Here is a 7,817-nt window from a genome sequence, read left to right on the forward strand (position 1 = left end):
ATTAAGATCTAATCGTTATTATTGTGTTCCATTACCTATTTCTCATAAATCTCAATTGTCATAATTTAACGTGGGTACAAAGTGTCCGTTTTTTTGTAGTTATAACGTGTTAGTTTTAATAATTTGGCATGCAAAGTATAGAACCCTTGATAGTTTGGAAGTACGAAGTATACTTTTCACTATATGTATTTGATACATAAGATTCAACCCAAATACATTTATTTGAGATAAAAAATTATTCAAGAGTCCTACATTATGGATAACGTGATACTCACAACATGTGACGCCCCTAGCTCCTGCTTGGGATTGAACAGTAACTGAATCGCTGGGACATGCAACGTATGGCTACATACCCGTACATGACAGATAAAATACAATGCTCTTAAGTATACTAGCAGTATGCAATAATTAATGCAACGGAAAATATAAGACTCTGCATAATTAACTCCTAAAATAATTGTCTTAGCACATGGTATCGTAAGTGTGGCGCCCTCGACCCCCACGTGTTATTTTTGTGGAGTTCGCGACACCGGGATGATGACCACACGGATCATGCACCCCAACGACCAGTGCTCAATATGTGTACAACATACAATAAATGTATAGTATAATATTCGCAGCGGAGAAAAATAAAAGAGTCTTTCTTTATTAAGTACCAAAATTGTACAAAAAGCAGTAAAATAACTTTACAAGAATTTTACAGTCTTCCAACATATAATTTAAAGAAAACAAATAACATAAGGGAAACAAGCCCCAAAACGCTGAACAACATAACAGCGACTTAAGCTTCTGGCGGAGTCGGTCCTTCAGGTTCATACTCGGGCTCTGCATCAAACTCTACGGCACCATAAAACGGAACCGTAGGGTAAAACACCACTATGAGATTATGACATCTCAGCAAGTAATTAATCAAAACAACATCCAAGAGATTTAAAACACAATTATATAAACACGCGTTTCCATACGGACAGAATAACAACCCACATTCATTTTTCCCAAAAATACCATTTTTTATACTTACACAAAAAATCCCATTTTTTTTTTGTCCCAATCATATTTATTATGAAAATTACGCATGCACCACGATCTCCCCTATGGACTGTCCGCACACCCTGGCTCTCTTCGTCACATCACGGGTAACGTCCGTGCATGAGACTTCGTAACGAGCGATGCCCAGTTCCGCGCCCAGCGCGTACATGGCCAAGCATCATCTAACCTCGCCAGCCAAAAGGTCACGGAATCGGTACGAGAGCGTTACCGTCTCGTCCGTTCTAGTCATCGCCCTGCGACAACTCAGAGGACGTCACATCAGTTTGTTACGCTCCCAAGTGACCAAAGGAGCTCCACCGAGATAATGCTCCATCTCGGCTTGGGGTCGTGATACACACGCACCCACGCCATTAATAACAATAGTCTCAATTTCAACAGACAACGTGACATCACAGCACAATTTATTATAAACGATAAATATGCATTGCAACAGTTTATTGGAATTTAAATATTTCATTTACAATAAAATAAACCTCCATTTTACAATTATACAGTTTCACAAATACACGCGAAATCCCGTCCTCCAATCCGGCCCAAGGCCCAAATCCAACAACTCCAATTTAACAAACCCAACACTTCAACAGCTCAAGGCCTAATTTCCAACAAAACTAACAGTTCAATAATTTACAAATGAACAACAGTTATAATGTTAATTTAAATCATTTGATTTACGATGGAAAATTACATACACACGATGATGGGTATTTCTGAAAGATCACTCGAATGGCGTTGCTCAAGGCGGCGGCTCAACAGAACAGTGCCCAAAAATTGGGTTTTATCACACGGCAACAACAACCCAACCGATCAATCAATTTTTTCCCAATTAAAACAAAACCAAGCACAACAAAAATCTAAACTCTCGGATTCAATCACCCAAAATTCACAAATTTCAGAATTGAAGCTCTCGGATTCAATTACCCAAAACTCACAATTTCAGAATTTGAAGCTCTCAGATTCAATCACCCAAAAATTTTATAGATCAACACACAAAATACCAAGAGGTGAAATGGCTTGAAAGAGAGAAAGAGGATGAGGATCTCCGAAAAATTAATCTGAGGAACCCGTGGACTATAAATAGACCAACAATGGCAGTTTGAGGAGCTGTGTGCCGCACGGGTAGAGAAGATGAAAACGACATCAAGCCGTGGAGGAGTGAGATGTCTTCGCGCGGACGTGTGGTGCGGCGGCAAAGACAGCACATTCGGAGCCCATGCCCAACGCCACCGAGATGCTTCCGAAAGAATGAGGTGGTGGCGTGGGGAACGGCAGCTCAACAGCAAGCTTCGGAGTCACTACCGAAAGACACGGAGAGGAAAAGGCAAGGTGGAGGTGGCGGCTTGCGGCTGATTTGCAGAACGAAGTCCCGATTGGCGTCGGCAGTAGCTGCGTGGAGGAAGGAAGAAGAAATTTGCAGAAGAAATGAGAAGGAAGGAAAAGGAGAATTAGCGCGGCGCAAGGGAGAAGGAGATGAAACCTTAAGCCATCCTCCAAAACGACGCCGTTTCTGATAAGTGAGGGCTGAATCTCACGAGCCGCACGGGCTGGGCCGCGCTTCGCACACGGACTGGGCCCTGCTGGGCTGGGCTGGAACCGGCTCACCAAACTCACACACCTATGGCCCACAATGAAAAATACACATACACAAAGCCCACAATGAATAATACTACAATAAAATTACACAAAAATTACTAACACATATATAAAATAATTAATAAAGAAATTAAAATCCCAACATACCAAAAATAATTAACAATAAAATAATACACTTTAAAAATAATAAAATAACCTAATAATATAATTTAAATAAATAATTTAAAACCCATAAAAATAGGGATCTCACAGTAAGACTATGCATAACCCAAATATTGTCTTTAACATAAAATTCATATCAAAAGTACCCAATGAAGGATATGTTCATTGTCTCCCAAAACAATGATAGCTAACAAAACCTTTATCCCTAAAACAAAGGAATCGATTACAAAATGGCTTAATTCATGAGACGGGAAACTTCATTAGTACTAAGGTCCCTTCACTGTGAGACTTAGGTTGCGTTTAGATGTTAAAGTGAGTTGAGTTGAGTTGAGATGATAAAATATTATTAGAATATTATTTTTTAATATTATTATTATTTTGGGATTTGAAAAAGTTGAATTGTTTATTATATTTTGTGTTGGAATTTGAAAAAGTTGTAATGATGAGTTGAGAGGAGTTAATGATCCAAACGAAGCCTTAAGAAAATATGCCTAGTCCTCATGGGCTCAGGTTCTAGTAGTCTCAAACTAGCAGCAAGTACCTTAGCCTCTATTGAGGAATCCTTTGCCTAACTTAGATATCTGGTTACAAAATCCAAGTGGTCCTTGATTGTAGAGGCTTTCTCGGTCTCGGTTTTGTAATCGTCCATATTGAGTGCTTCCAAAAGTCCCCTAAGGCATTAGACCATGACCTTCAAAAGATCGGTCGTAAAGTCATAACGGGCTTCCACGGTTAATTCATATTCTATTAGCTTATTACTCAAGTTCATGATTTTGGGTACCTGTCACAACTTCTACCATTCAGGATGGGAAATGGTAGTTGAAACTATCACAATGAAATTTTGAGAAATCTCAGCAAGTAAACATACAACATACAATGATTAACATAAGCATACAAGTGACAAACTGTGAAATGCATACATGAACATGTACTTGACACATGACGTGACCCAAAACTTAACTTATGCACTTTACCTTTTTCAAAAAACATGTAACAAATTCTTTGGACTTTTCGAAAAAATATTGTTTGACATCATTTCATATCTAATCATATCACGTGATTCATGTCATATCGTATAGGATCATATCATGTGATCCATATCATGTGAGCTCATTGCCTTGTTCTTATAACACATTGAGGACACATCACGGCTCCCTTAAGCACCGCGTGTTCCTGCTAGTAGGGTTGAGCAAAAATCTGACAATCTGACTCTGAATCCGACTCCGCTCCGACTTCGGAGTTGGAGTCGGAGTTTCTTCCCTATTGAAAATCGGAGTCGGAGTCATTGACGAACCGACTCTGGCTCCTCTCCGATCTGCCTCCGGCTCTGATTTTATACATATTTTATAAAAAGATATATGTTTTTCTATATATTAATCATTTAAATTTTATACAACTATGTCTTATATAGTTAGTTAAACTCAATAATATACTAGTTAAATAATATATTTATACTAAATATATAGACTAAATTGACTAATAAATAATAATAGTTTAGTATATGACTATATGTAAATATCATACTATTACAAATTTACAATATTACTACCATGTTACATGTAAGTTGTAACACTAAATTACTAATGTATAAATATAATAACATGTAATACTAATGTATATATAATATACTATAAACACTAAGATGCATAATAACATCAACATGTAATACTAATGGATAAACACTAATCTATAAATTTATAATAACATATAATACTAATGTATAATAACTAAAGTATTATTCATATAAATGTTATATAACAATATCTTGTATGAATTATATTTTTTCGCCTAATAAATTCTCAACATATTCCTTTTGATAAATATATTAGTAATACTAATATACATTAGTATATTAATTAGATTTATAGTCTAACACTAATATTATTAGTAATCCACTTTAAGTCTATATATAAATTGGAAAAATCTTCATGGCAGCCACTAATTGGCTACATCCATTGCACACATGACGTGTAGACCGGATATTCACTGAATCGATTTTGAGTCGTTCAGTCTCTCTACTCACTCCCCTCAATCCATTCATCCACGTTTTGAACCCTCCGAGCCCTCTCGAGCCTCAGCCCTCCCAACCCCACCACGACCTCGCCCTCCCCACTCCACCACAACCTCAGCCCAACCCCGCCCTCCCCAACCCTGTATGACCTCGCCCTCCCCACCCCACCATTACCTCGCCCTCCCTTCCCCACCACGACCTCAACCCTCCTGAGGAGATCAGTCCCCAAGCCCTCGGTCCCTCAGTCCACCAATGAAGCCCTCAGTCCACTGAAGCCCTCAGATCTGCGGGAGGTTTAGCATACATTTCAATTTTTTTTTTCATCTGTTTACTCCTTTATCTCTGTATTTGCTAAACCAACCCCACCAGTTTACATGCTTAAATACTTTTGAATAAGGCATCAAGAAGTATAAGGTATCGAGAGCTTAACTTTTGAATGTTTTTCAAATCAGAGTGGTTTTTTCAATTGACGAAAGTTGGTTGCCTGAAAGTGGAATCAGACTCTGAAGTTTTGTTCTCACATATGAATATAGTATGGTTTGCTTGCATTTGCTTTTCCATTTTTTGGAAATGAGAAGAATAATCGAGTTTGGGGTCTTTTGATTTTCTCATAACATATTTATGAAAATTTACTATCTTTGAGTATAATGGTTGCTTATGATTTTTTCTCACCTTCCCTTCACATCAATACTCTCATTCTCTTTATTCATTTGGAATAAAAGCATGACTATGAACCTTAAATTGGAGGGTTGTTCATTGCATAGTTTAATTTACTCCATAGTTTAATTTACTCTATAGTTGAAGGATAAATTGTGTTTCTAATTAACTAGGGTTTCCAGCTTATAAAAAAAATGTGAAATTAACATTTCCTTACTAGTAGTCTATTTTCTCTATCTTAATAGTGTGAAATCCAATAAATGCTTGCAATGGGCAGCAGTGTTGCCCAGAACTCCCTCCATCTGGAAGAGACTCTTCTTCTGAAATTCTTAAACTAAGTCCAATCATAGTTGGAGTCAAGGAATGGAACAGATTTGCTAAATGAGTGCTGGATCAATACTGAGAATATGTTCATTTGTCTCATGTATACTCACTAACTCAATAATGTTCTAAACTAATGCTAAGATAGCTATTTAACATATACTTCACAACACATTTTTATTGCAACTCGATGAAGTTCATCAACATGTTGATATTGGATAACATGATTCAAACTACTAAACAGTTGGTTGGAGATCATTTAATTAGAATAATGAACTTTGGAATTGTCTAAGAGCAGACAATTCTTCTTTGAATTTGTCTTTGGTTTTTCAGAATCATACATGGCGTCATCTCAATCATCATCTTTAGTTAATAATTTTGTGATGGATTTACCAACTTGTTGGTGTGGTTTGAAAATACCACTAAAGACGTCCTACACTAAAAAAAAAATCCTAGAATGAGATTTTTTGCCTGCCCAAAGTATAATACGGTAAACAACTTTTTATTTGTCATATTTGCATTGCTGCTAGCAGGGTGTATTTTATCATATTAATTGGGAGTTCACACTATGTGCAGGATGATGCGAGGTGTGAATTCTTCATATGGGCAGATATACTTAATATGTTAGAGGAGAATTTTTGTGTTAAAGAGAATGAGGCTTCAAAGACATGGGATGATGTACTACAGCGAGAGTATGGCGTTCGGAAAAGAGAAGAAAAGTGAGAGAGATAGCGAAGAATCTAAAAAAGGAAAAATGAAAATTGTTGTGTTTGTACTGAGTTATCACATTTGTAATAATGTTTGCTTGGTTCGGATAAATTCCTAGACTATTTTGCACGTTGTATGGATTAGATTTTGATAAAAACCATGTAAATTATATGTTGCTAAATCAACCTGTGTAATGAAAACAGGTTGTGCACTTCTCTGTTTTTTGAAAACTTTTGCCAAGTCTTATGTAGTTGATCGAGATTAATTATGATTAACTACGTAGAATTGTTGTTGTTGCTTCTCTTTTTTTTTTAGATTGTCATGCAAGGGGGGTTGAGGGTTCCTGTGGAAATTATTGGTGATCATAAAGATTATTTGTTATTAGATGTTTTTATACAGTGGCCTTGTGTTTTTTTGAAAGAAATAGATTGTGTTTCCTCTCGTATTGGCATTGCTCAACCTGAATATTTATCCTCCCCGTGTAACGATATTGATGGTGTTGCTGCGTGCTTTGGGAATCTCTCCCTCAGCTCAGTTATTTGCTTCTTTGGGAGAACAATGGAGCAACGACATACATACATACATATATATATACTAGGTCAGGACAACGTGCAAAGCACGTTTACCTAGTTAGGTGAGACAAGATTTTTAATAAAAAAAAATTTGATTTTTCACAAAAGCAATCCATCTATGCCAACATAAGCAAGAAAAATATCAATCCATCTAAAAAACCATTTCGGACAATTATATCGAGTTCAAAGCACACATTTTTGTGTTGAAGTAGGGTCAAAGCATAACACATGAAAACATGTGACACCATACGACAAATGATTTTCAATATCAACACTCTAGAATATTTATTTTCTAGGTCTTGAATAGATAGTTTCTATTTTCTTCATTAAACAAATAGACAAATAAAAGGAAAGAAGGAACCGTAATAGTTACTTAAATGACAATGCATCAATAGCAAAAAGGACACCTTCCTTGATAAATGAACTCAGGAAAATATCAGAAAGCTTTTGCAGGATCATCTCACCAATATGTAGAGCTACTAAGAGCACATGCTGATCCTTTTGAGTGAACACTCCAGCCAAAAAATTGCTGATTAGAAAAAAAAAATCTTCAGTTCAAGAGAAATATTATCAGGATTAATACTGTAAACACAAGATAGCCTGGTTCACCTTGAAATGTTGGTATTCTTAAGTAATTCATGTCAGATTTGCTGAAATAAACTAACTTGTTGATAATAGAAAGGAAGCCATAGCAAAAATATAAATTTGCACCAGAATTAACTACTTGTGCAAGGGGTGAAGGCAAC

The 7,817-nt window shown here is 36.4% G+C and overlaps 1 long non-coding RNA gene across 1 annotated transcript; it reads left to right on the plus strand.

Moving 5' to 3' along the window:
• Positions 1 to 4,976: 4,976 nt before the first annotated feature.
• LOC121263245 lies at positions 4,977 to 6,729 on the plus strand. Its single transcript, XR_005940219.1, has 2 exons — positions 4,977 to 5,227; positions 6,368 to 6,729. It is a non-coding gene; the product is annotated as an uncharacterized LOC121263245 (long non-coding RNA).
• Positions 6,730 to 7,817: the final 1,088 nt, after the last annotated feature.

Source organism: Juglans microcarpa x Juglans regia, chromosome 4S (genome assembly GCF_004785595.1).
Source record: "Juglans microcarpa x Juglans regia isolate MS1-56 chromosome 4S, Jm3101_v1.0, whole genome shotgun sequence".
NCBI classification, from domain to species: domain Eukaryota; kingdom Viridiplantae; phylum Streptophyta; class Magnoliopsida; order Fagales; family Juglandaceae; genus Juglans; species Juglans microcarpa x Juglans regia.